Genomic DNA, 14,620 nt, shown 5'->3' on the forward strand with positions numbered 1-14,620 from the left:
ATGAGCAAGTACTGCTGTTTTCTAGAGCCTAAGGTGCTTTCAGGGGAGAGACAAGAGCAGATGAGGTCAGGTTCCTGAAGGTCTTAAAAGCCAAGCTAAGGAGGATAGAACGATATTTTGACGAGACAGGGGCTAGGGGTGGGGGTTAGGGGGTGAGGGGAGAGTGTCTGTGGACTGTGAAGAACATATGCAGGTATGTGACAATATCCCACTGTTCCATGGGAGCTGTAGCACTTCTGGGAAATTTCTCCCTGCCTCAGATCTCTTCATTATAGAAAAGCAATGGTTCCCCAAGTTTGCCCCAGCACCACAATCACTCCCAGGGGCTCATTAAAGCAGACTGCTGGGCCCCACCCCAGAAGGACCGGAGTTCACCTGTGGTGGTGGGGGGCCGGGCCCCAAATTTGCATGTCCAGTAACTTCCCAGGTGAGACCAGCCTTTGCAAACCGATGTCGGAGAACATCTCTAGGAGGCAAATGGTAAGTGTAGGGTTGAAACCAAGAGTCCAAAGCTCAACTGATTGGGCCACCAGGCACCCCCCTCTTTTTGATGGAAATGTAAATTGTTTCCAATTTTTGGCTCTTACATAGGTCTCTTTGTGCATTCATCCACCTGCTAGAGGAATTAATGAGTCAGGAGGTTCATGCACCTTTCAGCTTTACTACAGAGCGTCCAATTCTCTCCCAAATGGCTTTACTAATTTCTTCAGTTCCTGCCATCAGCATCAGAGAGCCCTAATTCCCCCACATTCCTGACCACATGTGGTCTTGCTAATTTTTGCTAATCTAGTGGCCATAAAATGCTATCTTGTTTTAATTTACATTCTGCTGATTACTGGGGAAGTTGAACATCTTCTCATGAATTAGCAACTCGGATGTCCTCTTATGTGAATTCCCCGTTCAGATCTCTACCATTTCTTTTCCACTGGATTTTTTTCCTTATTTATTTCTATGAATTTTTTACATATTCTGGAAAGTGTTCCTTCGTTGATTACAAATTACACGTCTCTACTCCTAGTCCTTTAACTTGGTTTAAGCATATTTTTAAAATATACAGAACATTTTCAAGTATTAATATAGCCGAACTTACTGATATTTTTCTTTCTGATATGTGCTTTTTGTCTTGTTTAAGAAATCCTTCTTGGGGTGCCTGGCTGGCTCAGTCTCTGAGTTGTCTCTGACACAGTCTCTGAGTTGTGAGTTCGAGTCCCACACTGGGTATAGCAATTGCTTAAAAATAAAATCTTAAAAAAAAAAAGAAAGAAAATCTTTCTTGCTCATCGGACATAAACTCTGATACTTCCTTTTCTAAGTGTAAAGATTTGCTTTTCCTCAATAAACCTTGTAATTACCCTGCAACTTGTACAATTATATTGCATTGATTTTTGTGTATGGGTATGAAAACCATTAATTCGTTAAATATATATATTTTAATGATACCACTCCTGCTTACAAGTTTTGGCATTTTTCATGCTCACGTGATGGAAGACACAGGGGCCTCTACTGTCTGGACTTCTAAGAGCCTTCCTCATCCACCTTCCTCATTTCAAGAGTGAGGACAAGACTATCTGGCACTGGGTGATGATGAGCCATTCGAACTGGGCTTGCTGGGTGGGACATCTAAGCACCATGGACATTCCAGGAATTTCAGAGAGGTAGGCAGTCACTGCACAAGGCAGGGCTTCCTGTAACAGCTGAGTGGGGTCTCAGCCTTTGTAGGATCCCCTGGAAGCCAGACTGAGCAGAGGAAATCAATACCAGCAAACCATCAGGGGTGCGCCTCCCCTTCAAATGAATCACAGACTCTCCGAGCCAGAAAAGGTCTCAGTGTGCACCCAGTACAACCGCCCATGTGCTGCCTCCGCCTGCCAAACATCAAAATGGAAACATTTCCTGCTCACTCTCTTTGAAGAGTGGAATGCTGCAAAGGACAGAGGATTGGCTCTGCACAGAGAAAACCAAGCCGAGGACCGCCAAACCTGAACAACATCCAAAAGCAGACGTGGTCCCTGTGTTCCAGATGTGGGTGCTCTGAAGGGAGTAAAAATAAAAACAACTTTTGCCTCCACCATTATACTTTCTTCTTCATTTTGCATCCTGCCTAGAGACCCCAAGGCCACATCCACTCCTGAGCATATGCCCAGCAGAGCTCCAACACAGAGTGCGGGGCAAGGACAATCACCATGGGGTAGGAGGAGCTCAATCTGTAAGTACTTCCCCCAGTGACCTCCGGCCTGAGGAGATAATTAAGGAAGATGGTGCCTGTGGGGGGCAAAGGGTAAAGTCGGCCATGGCTTGAGCATTGGGAACAAAGACTGAATGAGTAGCGTGTCCCCCCCCCCCCCCCCCCCCCCCCCTCGACCCCCCCGGCCGCCCGGCCACCTGGGCCCGGACGGGCCCCGCGGTGGGGCCACGCTCTGTTTTTTTTTTTTTTTTTTTATGTTTTTTATTTATTTATTTGACAGAGATCACAAGTAGGCAGAGAGGGAAGCAGAGAGAGAGGAAGGAAAGCAGGCTCCCTGCTGAGCAGAGAGCCCAATGCAGGGCTCTATCCCAGGACCCTGAGATCATGACCTGAGCCAAAGGCAGAGGCTTTAGCCCACTGAGCCACCCAGGCGCCCCTCTAGGGCCAGTTTTAATTGAACCAATTCTGAGAATAGGAGAGAGACAGGAAGCCTGAGACGCGCATTCACACACAGGTGCCTTCTCCACCCAACCCTTCCACCCCCCTCCCTTCCTCTCCTATCTCCGCCAAATACACAGGACAACCTGGCTTCTAACGACCACCATTCATTACAATATGACCATGAGCAGAGGACAGAAGAGAGCCAGTTAGTTACCTGTGATGCAAAAAAGTGGGAAGAGATGTGCCCAAACCCAGGTCATCAAGACTCTTTCTACGCTGCAGAATCCCTGCAGGACAGGAGGCTGGAGGTGATGGAAATTGCCGGGACAGGCTACCTGATAAGAATGCACGAGCAGGGATTTTTTTTCTTCCTTAAGTAATCTCCACACCCAACATGGGGCTCATACTCAGAACCCTGAAATCAAGAGTCACATGCTCTACTGACTGAGCCAGCCAGGCATCCCCAGAGCAGCTTTTCTTAAAAGAGAGACTGGAAGGATGCCTGGGTGGCTCAGTGGGTTAAATAAAGCCCCTGATCCCAGGGTCCTGGGATCGAGTCCAGCATAGGGTTCTCTGCTCAGCGGGAAGCCTGCTTCCCCCTCTCTCTGCCTACTTGTGATCTCTGTCTGTCAAATAAATAAAATCTTTAAAAAAAAAGAATAGAAGAGAATTGAATGTTTGAGTGAAAAACTAGGTAAATAATCAAGAGGGGGGGCGCCTGGGTGGCTCAGTGGGTTAAGCCTCTGCCTTCGGCTCAGGTCATGATCCCAGGGTCCTGGGATCGAGTCTCGCATCGGGCTCTCTGCTCAGCGGGGAGCCTGCTTCCTCCTCTCTCTCTGCTTGCTTCTCTGCCTGCTTGTGATCTCTGTCTGTCAAATAAGTAAATAAAAATCTTTAAAAAAAGAATAATAATCAAGAGGGGTTGGCTATGGGGTCTCAGGATTTGCGGGTTTTTGAGATGCAAAACTAGACGCATTTTAATCAGGTGAGACAGGGAGAGAAGGACAGAGCATGCAATAAAAGAAAATAAATCCTTTCCCCCCCAGTGTTATCTTTCATGCATGAGAAAGACAAAGGGAAAACTTACTAATTTTGTAGCCTTAGATGCTTTCTGGGTGCAAACAATGACATCTTCATTTCACAGCACCAAATTAATCACCTTTGTGCTTGAAAGAAACAGGATTTTCGGGGAAAATACCACGACATGGTGGGATCTTATGGAAAGTGGCCACATTTTGGGAGGTTCAGGGCCAGAATTTCGGAAACTGCCTTACCATTAATCGCATTTCAGTGGCCACACCCCCGTGACCGACCACACTGGGGATCGTCTTTTTGTCCATCTTCATCAGATGGGTGTCCTCTTTCATTAGTGTGTACACTGAGTCAGAATCCTTCCTCCTGCCACCAACCTGCCACCTCGACATGGTTCCCTGAGCCCTCCTGAGCCCAATCACAGAGCCAAGCACAGTGCAGGGGAGGGTGTCATGGGGCGGTCTCAGAGGGAGCCTCCAGCTCAGCGGGGAGAGGGGTGTCACTCGGGAGACCCTGGGGAGGTCTGGAGGAGGCTTCTTAACTGGGACCGACTCTATTTAAAGTGTCCTTCATAGGGTGCCTAGGTGGCTCAGTCATTAAGCCTGTGCCTTTGGCTCAGGTCCTGACCCACTGGGGTCCTGGGATTGAGCCCCACATGGGGCTCCCGGCTCTGCGGAAGCCTGCTTCTCCCTCCCCCTCTCCCCCTGTTGTGTTCCCTTTCTCGCTGTGTGTCTCTCTGTCAAATAGATAAATAAAATCTTTGAAAAGAAAAAACTTTAAAAAATTTAAAAATGCCCTTCATGGGGTGCCTGGGTGGCTCAGTGGCTTAAGCCTCTGCTTTCGGCTCAGGTCATGATCTCAGGGTCCTGGGATGGAACCCTGCATAGGGCTCTCTGCTCAGCGGGGAGCCTGCTTCCCCCTCTGTCTCTACCTGCCTCCCTGCCTACTTGTGATCTCTCTCTCTCTGCCAAATAAATAAATAAAATCTTTAAAAAAAAAAAGTGTCCTTCATTTAGAAATAATCAAGTTACTGCTTCTGAAACCAAACACAGAAGTGCCAACACCATGTTAAATTTCTTGTGACCTTTTATTTCTTGACCAAAAAAACCTACGGTTTTTACTGCAGATTGTAAAAGTCCACTGGTGAAAGTGACTGATGATTACTGAAATCCCTGTAGCATTAATGAATTAATGGAATAACAACGTATTCCCCATATTTCAACGTTCTCCTCTACATTCAAATTCTACCCTCCCATAACACTTGCCACCACGTTATTCAGTTTGGCGGTCAGAGACCCCTCTGGAGGGGCTGGTGAAAGCTAGGAATGCTCTTCTTCCCAGAAATGCACAAGCAGACACAATTTTGCACATCATTTCAGAATGTTCATGGAGTCCCCTCCAAAAGAAAAAAAAAATCTGAGATCTCCACCTAGCATTTGGTATTACAGCAATTCTTTCATTGATTGGGATTTTGACCTGTTCTTAGGGTCCCCATACTGAGCGCAGTGCCCGTAAACCAGTAGTTCCTCAAAGCTAAGACTCACTGTTAACCTTTTTAAGGCCAGAGTGGTGGAATGAGAGAAAAGATATTTAGGAAGTTGGGAGAACACATATTTATGGTGTGCAAGAAAACATGTTCTATTGGCCTTTCATTTTTATTAGGATTTGGATCCCTTGGAAATTTCATAGCATGAAGAAACAGAGTCAATCTCTCTTATCCAGACAGGGATCTAGAGCCTAAGCTCTTGGGAGAATTGATCTGGAAAAATGTGTAGTTATAAGAATAAGCCTCAACAGGGGCCTAGGAGAAAACAGAGGGGACCGCCCCTCCCAAAGATCAAAATGCAGCCTAGCATTTGTCTTAGGGGACTTGTTCCTTTCCAGAATTCACCTGCCAGGACAACGCTGGCTGCAAGCTTACCCACAATGAGTGATTCCATGTCACTTTCCTGCCTGACCTGTTCAGTCCCCATCATGCCTTCCTAGGTTCTCTCACCCTCCTGGTTCTGCGTCTGAATTTCTGCCTCCCCCGACAGAAACCTACCTACAGTAGTGTTTGGACCCTCACCCTGGCTCTAAGCCCTGCTGTCAGACAATTCTAGGGCAGTGAAACCAAGCCTACAGAGGGCCACGTGGAAGGAATATTCCAGCAACCTGCTGGGAAGCAAGGGCCAACCTTGTGAATCCTCATTCTGGCCTCAGCCAAGATGTAGGAGGAAGGAAGAGGGGGGTGTCTGGAAAGGGGTCATGCTAAAGGAACCGAGTGTTTGGAGTCCTGCTACCAGGATGGAGGTTAAAGGATAAGATCTTGGACATCTTTGCGGCCTCAGCCCTGGTCCAATAGACAGCTAGACCTTTCACAGAAGCCTCATCTGTGAGAGGACAATGCTGAGGGGGCCTTTTGTGGAGAAGGGAGAAGAGAGATGCAGGAGAACAAACCCATCCTGCTATGTAGGGGAGCGGGAGAAGCCTAGCGCCATTCCTCCTTCCCTTGACAACTACTTACTGAGTGCCTCCATCCGTGAATGCGGACTTAGGGACAGAGGGCTTGAGTTCAAATCCAAGTCCTCTACTTTCTGCCTTTGTGACCTTGGGCAAGTTACACTCTCTGTGCCTTGATTTCCTCATCTATAAAATGGAAATAATAATGGTACCTACTTCGTAGATTGTTAGGAGGACTGAATGAATTAATATACGTAGAGCTCCAAGAAGAGGGCCAGCACATAGCAATCAATCTTGTTTTCTTGTTTGTTTTGTTTTTAAAGGTTTTATTTATTTATTTGAGAGAGAGCGTGTGTGCATGCATGTAAGCATATGATTGGGGGAGGGGCAGAGTGAGAGGGAGAAGCAGACTCCCCACAGAGCAGGGAGCCCCATGTGGGACTCGACCCTGGGATCATGATCTGACAGAGCAGAAGGCAGACGCTTAACGACTAAGCCACCGAGGCGTCCCTATGGCATGCTGAGGTGTCTACACTCATGTCTCACCTTCTATCCTAGACCCTGCATGTAACTATCTCCCCGCAAGGCCACCAGGGACCTCTTAAACCCAATGATCTCTTTTCAGTTACGATCTTACCTCGATTTTCTCTAGCACTTGACAATGTCAGCTCCTCCTACCTTCTTAACATTCTTTGTCCCCCCCAATTCCAGAATACCACTCTCTTGCCATTCTTACCAATGTCAGGGAATGTGCTAGGCACTGGGAGGCAAAGACACTGAAGATGGTTTCTAGAAGGAATGCAGGGCTTTTGGGGAGAGAAGGGAGATTAAGTATAAGGAACAACTGTAGATCATCAGGATAGGTTCCAAGATGAGGAGCAGAATGGGGCGGGCAGGGCTGTGTTCCTCCTAGGGGCTCAAGGAGAGAATATCCTTGCCTTTTGCAGCTTCTAGAAGCTGCCCACATTCTTTGGCTTGTGACTCCTGATCACTCTGATCCTGGTGGTTGCCTTGGTCCATTCAGATAATCCAGGCTAATCTTATAAAAAAAAAAATCCTTAACTCGGGGTGCCTAGGTGGCTCAGTGGGTTAAAGCCTCTGCCTTTGGCTCAGGTCATGATCTCAGGGTCCTGGGGTCCAGCCCCACATCGGGCTCTCAGCTCAGCGGGGAGCCTGCTTCTCCCTCTCTCTCAGCCTGCCTCTTCTGTCTACTTGTGATCTCTGTCTGTCAAATAAATAAATCCTTAATTAAAAAAAAGTCCTTAATTAACTTATATCTGCAAAATCATACTAGGGGCTAAGAAGCTGCCTCCTGGAGATGGCACAGTCATTCCCCCTGGAGCTGCCAGAGAGAGAAAACTCTTGAAATTCTGTTAAGACAGAAGACTCTTGGAGCAGAATCTTACGGGGGTGTAGTTCTCATTTGCCTGAAGGGGGGACACGGTAGGTACTAGCAGAGGAACAGCGCTTGCTGAGCTAAGCGGAGAAAGAGAGAAGATGAGGCTGAAGATCAGCCAACGCTCGGTCTTGCTGCAAGGCTGAAGAACTGGAAGGGAGTTCCTCCTGAGACCAGATTAGGGAGAAAAAGGAGAAGCTGGATTACAGAAGGTTTCTTTGCTCTTGGTTTTTTTTAAACCTTAGTCAAGAGTCTGCAATGTATCTGAAATTCACTGGAACAATGCTATTACTTGAACGTGGGCTACTGTTTCTTTAAAATTTTCTTGACTCAGCGTGGCTAGGTGGCGCAGTTGGTTGAATGGGATTTCTGGGGTCCAGATCTCAGCGTCAGGGAATGGAGCCCCATCTGGGGCTCCTTGCTCTGAGCAGCGACTGCTTGAGACTCTCTCTCCCTCTGCCCCTTCTCTCCATGCTCTCTCTCAAATAAATAAATAAAGGGGCGCCTGGGTGGCGCAGTCAGTTCGAGCGTCCAACCCTTGGTTTCAGCTCAGGTCATGATCTCAGGGTTGTGCGATCGAGCTCTACACGGGGATCCATGCTCAGCATGGAACACGCTTAAGATTTTCTTGCTCTCTCTCTCAGATCAACAAATAAATAAAATGTAAAGTAAATAAATACAAATTTAAAACATTTAAAATTTTCTCGACTCTTTTTTTGTCCTAAAGAATAATGTCCCCCAAATCACAGGTTTTATAGGATAGGTCTATCTTCCCAATGTGTGTTAAAACAAATACACAACTACAAAAAGAAAACGGTCTTGCATCTACCACCTAAAATCACCCCCACACACCCATGAATGAGCCCCGGACTTGGAGAAACAGAGCCAGAGGCAGTGCAGACCACCTGAAGGTTGTAGTCAGGGAAAAGAACATGGTCAGGTTTACGTGGATCCGGCAGCATCGGTCCCTTCGGAATGAATGGAAACAAGTGAACATTATAACAAAACCAAAAAGTTAGCATACTTTCACAATTGTCAAGGTGAAGGATGAGAAAATGAATCAAGACAGGAGTGGGGAGGGGAGGGCAGCGCAGGGGAGCGGGAGGGGAAAGGAAAAGGGGGACTGGGGCGAGCCACGGGGCCACGGCATGTACAACGCTATGGATAATTGTCCATTCGCCAGGATAGTCCGTAAGGGGGAGAGATGCCGGGGTGCAGGGGTGGGGTGGAGGGGTCAGGGTTGGAAGGAAATGATTCTTTCGATTCCTTCGGTCCTCACGTGCGCTGACTGTGAGGTTCTGAGGGACGCTGGTGGATGCCTGTGTCGGGGGCAGGGTCCGGAGCAGCAACGCCCAATAGAAACAGGTGGTCAGCCCGCCGTGTCCTTTCGGCGGCCGAGTGGCCACAGCAAAACAAGTAAAATGCAACATATGAAACGAATACTCTATTTTCCAGGATCCAGCCTATCCGAAATAGAATATTATTCTATTTCAAAATGGATCGATATAAAAACTATGGAGATAGTTTACTTTCTTTTTCTCTTTTTAAGTCTTCAAGCTCCAGTGCATTTTTTTTTTTTCTCCCTGCTGTCCAGGGGGAGGGAGACCCAGAGTGTTCATCGGGGAAATGTCTCAGTCTCCCTGTCTGCCAGTGCTATGATTCTAGGAGGGCGTACTTGTTTTCTACTGTTGCGGTGACACACATTACCTCTAACTTTGTGAACAAAGGCGCATTTGTGATCGGACAGTTCTGTGGGTCAGAAGCTGGACAGGGAGCTCCCTGGGCAAAAAGCAAAGTATTTGTAGGGGGCATTCCTTCCTAGACAAAATAGAGGAGACTCTGTTACCTTGACTTTTCCAGCTTCCAGAAGCTCCCATCTCCCTCGATTTGTGGCTACTTCCTCCACCGTAGCTGACAACACTGGGCTGAATCCTTGTCATGCTGTCATGTCCTGGAGTCTCTCTGTTGGTTCTTTCTTCCACGTGTAAGGACCCCGTAATTACACTGTGTTGTCCACCCAGGAAATCCAGGATAACCTCCTTAAGGTCAAACTTAGTCCCATCTGCAACCCAAATTCCTCTTTATCCAATAACATAACAGGTTCACACATCCCAGGGATTGGGACACAGACGTCTTTGGGGAAGGGACATTAGTCTACCTCCCAGAGGGGGTTCCAATTTCCCAGACAGACGCCAACAGGGCTGAGCCTACACTGGCGACCCACTCACTTGTATTCTTCTGCACTCTCTTCCTTCCCTGACTCATGTTGCCCACTTCTTGCCTTGTGCTTCCTGAGATCACCTCCCAAATCAACTCCCTTCCTCCAAATCCTCATCTCGAGATCTGCCGCAGAAGAAACTTAAGTAAGACAAGTAATCTTGGGCAAGTGACTCAATCAGTCTGAGCCCCAGTTTCCTCCACCATGAAAGCAAAATATATCATAGTACTTGGACTGCAAGACTGTTGGGGAGAATTCTAAGAGTGAACGTACATAAAAGAGTCTATACAGTGGGGTGTATAGTAAGTCCTCAACCTAATTTAGCTATTGTTGGAAGGGGACAGCTGGTGCCCTGGGAGGGGCCAGCCTCAGACAGACAGAGATGGTTCTCCCTCCGAGACACTGATGGTCAGAAGGGAGGGGTGAGGACACGGTGGGAAAGCTGAGGGTTTCCTCTGAGGGCATCCATTTTCTTCTTGAGCTACATCTGCTCCTGAGGGCAATACAGGCGTGGTACAGACTTTGGGGACAATAAAGAACATTCGAAAGAGCATATTTAAGGATTTCTGAGCTGCTGGGAAAGCCCAGTGGGCACCGGATAGCGTATATCCATCATAGCACTATCTCTAAGTTCTGAGTTTTCTCTCCTGGTAAAATGGTAGGGAAGAGGGTGGAGGGAAGGGACTTAAGGCCGGACGTCTGAGGGTGGATGTGGTCAAAGGGCAGTGCAGGAGACAAGGCTGTGGAGCTTACTGAAGGCTCCAGGTCCAAGACAAGGCTGTGGAGAAAACTGAGAACTCAAGGCTGGACACAAGGCTGTGGAAGTGTACTGAAGGCTCCAGGCCGGAGACAAGACTATGGAGAATACTGAGGACTCCAGGCTGGACACAAAGCTGTGGAGCATACTGAAGGCTCCAGGCTGGACAGAAGGAAAAGGAACCATTTTGAGAGACCAGTGACCCCCACACAGGGGAAGTGCAGGAGGCCAGGTATAAAGAAATGAGGGGATTACAGGACCGGAGATAGGATGCTGGTGCTTAATATTCCAGAGAAGAGACAGTTATAGTGTAGAGATGAGAATGGGTAGCTAGAGTAGAGTGAAGGTAAAAGTCATTAGATTTGAGGTGTCCATCACCTACCAGGTCTTAGTCATGACCAGAGAGTCCTCCCACGCCCCCCTCCCATGATGACAAATCAGGGACCACGTTTGAACATGAACAACGCAAGCAACATAGGGGAGTGACTACCCCGGCAACAGATGGTGGTAATGCTGGATAGCAAAAACCCTAAGTGAGAAAGTCAGGACAGGAGGTAAGCCATGACACTGAAGCTGCTTTGGAGCTTGCAGAATGTGGGAGGCGGAACAGGCAGCCTCCTGTCCCTCTGAGTGCCGGATAAGATAGTGCTCACCACCCACTCCCCAGCATCAGCATCACCATCACCAGGGGAGCCCATTAAAAGCAATGATTCTTAATACTCCTTGCTCCCAAACACATACCCCAACTGGCTCTATTCGTTTCCTGGGGCTGCCGTGACAGATACCACAACACTGGACAGCTTAATGCAGAACACAGAAATGTACTCTCTCACAGCTCTGGAGACCAGACGTCCAAAGTTAAGGTGTTGGGAGGGCCGTGCTCTCTAGATGGCTCTAGTGAGGGTCTTCCTTGCTTCTAGAGGTCAGAAGCAATCCTTGGCGTTCCTTGGCTTGAAGGCGCCTCACTCCATCTCTGCCCTGGTCTTCACAAGGCCTTTTCCCCTGTGTCTCTGTACCCAAATCTCCCTGTTCTCCTAAGTCTTTGGATTTAAGGCCCACACGAATCTATTATGACCTCCTCTTCACTTGATGACACCTGCAAAGACCCTTCCAAATAAGGTCACATTTGCAGGTACCAGGGGTTAAGACTTCAAACCCATCTCTGGTAGGGGACACAATTAGTAAAGAAAAAAAAAATGGTTTATGGCAGGGGTTAGACACCGCTAGGCGGACTTTACTCAGGACCATTGCAAGAAAACTTTGTAGTGGGGGGGAGAGATTGGGCTCAACTCCAAATACAGCATGGGCAAGAGGGAATTTACAGTCAAGGAGCAGGGTGAGGACCCGTGTGTGGAAAATTACTAGGAGGAAATAACAGGGGTGGGGGGATTCTGGCTAAACCGACCTAACAGGATTCTTGCAACAGGCAGCTGGGGTGATCAGACATCACCCGGGGGGATGGTGAGGGGTGAGGAACCGATCAGATTTTTGAGGGTGGGGGAGGGAATCTTGCTAAAACGGGATTTTACAAGGAAGCACTTAGATGGGCCTAGAAGTTTCAGGAGCCCGACTAAAATTTGGTCAAGCAAAGAATCTTTCTAGCGATTCAACCCATTACGCCAGCTAGATACAATCTTTGGAGCAGGGCTGGTAAATGTGCATTTTTTTTTTTTTTTTAAACAAGGGTCCACAAGGTAAAGGAATCCAGGAGAACCATCTTTTAGTTGGAGTCTGTAGGACATAAAAACCCAGGGAAGAAGGCTTCCAATGAAATGGGGCTCGATGGTTCCACTGGGGAGGACTCGGAAAAAGGCTGGTGCAAGAAAAGCGTACTGGGGGAAGCACAGAGAGGCATGCTTTTAGGGCAAAGAAGGTGGGTGGAGAGATCCAGTAGATTACGGGGTCCCAAGGCTGGAGACGGACTCCATATGAAAGAAGGCATCCGTGGCTTAGAGAAGAGTCTACAGCCTCTGCCCAGAAGAATTTGCCTTCAGTTGTTGTGGAACTGCTAAAGTGGGGGGTGGGGGGTGCTGGGAGAGGAAGGAGCAGGTTTTGAGAATGCTGGCCTCCCACTGACTCCGCAGGGAACAGCCTCCAGCTCGCCTAGCCATTCCATTTGGAAGCCCCGCTGGGCTCTGTCCAAGGTCTCCACTTCACTTTCATCCCGAACTCCCCTTCCTGGTTAATCCTACCTCTTTCCGCGGCTTTAAACCCTATTTACATGCTGATAGACCCCACATCTACATCTCAAACTCAGAGCCCACCCCCCTACCCCCAAGTGCCAAGCCCTAGTTTGACCAACTGCACTCTGCCTAGAATATCTGGCAGGTGCCTGAAATTGACTATTTCCAAAACCCAACTCAGCCTTAAACCTGTTTGCCTTCTCATAGTTGCTATTTCTGTTAGCATTACTACCCACCCAGTCCCCCAAAACCAGAAACCTGGGTGTCATCTTCAGCTTCTTCCTCCAAATTAAATTCCCTCAATTCTGTGCTGGATGATTACAATTACCTCCTAATTAGAGATGTGGCCCTGTTTTCCCCTCTGGGGGAGGGCATCCTCCCAGATGTGGTACAGCCTTTTTAGGAGCTCAAGTTGTAAAAACCAAATCTGACAAATTCTGGTGACTAAGGCATAAATCCCAAACTCCCCAGCGCGACACACCATCTCCATGCAGGGCCCTACTCACCTTGCCCCTAATCCCCCAAATCTTTTTTTTCCTAGTTGTGACTTCTTTGCTTAAAAACAAAACAAAACAAAACACCTCACAAACAAAACCAAAATCCCCAAACAACTCACAAAACTTATCTCAAAAAGGAGAGGATGGGAGGAATAAAGATACTGCATCCCCTGTCCCTGGTTCCGGAGGTCTGGAGGGTTGCCTGGGGATCCCAGGTGATTCAGAGGCGATGCAGCTTTGCCAAACACAACGTTATGCCATTCTTACACAAGTCCAACCACTCACATTAGACAATCCTGGCTACTCTGCTCTTTTCTAACTTACTGTAGAGGTCCTGGGGGAGGGGGCTGGGGGGGAAGCTGGGACCCACAGAGAGGAAAAGCCTGCATCAGCCGGTCTGCTAGGTTACATCACTTCTGCATCCTTACTGAGATTAAACCCCGGAGGAATCGTTCAGCAGAAATTTAAAGATTGAAAAGGGCATCTGCATAGCCTGCGAACCTGGTGCACAACGAAAAGCACCTTTCGGTGACCGGAAAAATTCCTGCCCCCAAATCCATTTAGAAAATGCTGAACCACCCTAGAAAAGTTTGGTTGGCATTCCTGCACACTGCTTGGTTTTGAGGGCAGCCCTGAAAGACGCAGTTCTGGGAAAGCGTTTTGTTTTATTGGAATCAGCAATGCATTAGAGAGTGGAAAGCCTGAAGGAAGCCTTCTCTCATGCGGAAGCTGTTCTATCAGTGTTAATTCAGACAGTTATTAGGCTGCCATATTTACTTGGACATGTGAAGAGCAAACAATGTAACCGAGGAACCCTGAGCTCGGACTCCCCACCAAGCACGCTGAACAGTCAAGAAACTTTGCGGGACGTCTGCATATCCACTAAGGCTCACGTTGGCTCCCGAGCCAGGCTAAACAATAGAAAGGAGAGACGACAGGGGTCATCATTAATCAAAGGCGCCGTTTATGGTTTTTTTTTTGTAAAAAAAAAAAAAAAAATCTTTCCCGTGGCAGAGGCGGCTTCCCCTCTGCTCCCACTCTTTTCAAATTGTTTTCCACGGTCATTGTCTCCCAGCCCGAAACGACGGCGGCGCTCGGGGAGCAGGTACAGAGTCCCGCAGGGTGTAGCGCGGTGGAGCCTGGCCAGGTTTTGGAAAACATTCCCGGCCCTTCCGGCGGGTCGAGGAAAAGTAGGTGGTGGCCCGGGCGCCAAAGGCTGCTGCCAATGCAACTCGCAACTTTTGAAATCAATCCTTTTTGCATCATGCAACGGATGCCACCGCTCCTCGGGTTTGCAACCCCCCACCCCTCCCCCGAGACCAATCATTGCCGCGCTCGGGCCTGCACATCGCCCCCGCCCCCTTCCCGGGCCGCACGCAGCCACCGAGCCGCTCCGGCCGCGGCCCGCCGCCTCTTAAAGGGCGGTAGCCGGCCCTTAAAGGCCCCTCGCGCGCGGCGCACGGAGGAGC

Source organism: Mustela nigripes, chromosome 6 (assembly GCF_022355385.1).
Source record: "Mustela nigripes isolate SB6536 chromosome 6, MUSNIG.SB6536, whole genome shotgun sequence".
In the NCBI taxonomy this organism is placed as follows: domain Eukaryota; kingdom Metazoa; phylum Chordata; class Mammalia; order Carnivora; family Mustelidae; genus Mustela; species Mustela nigripes.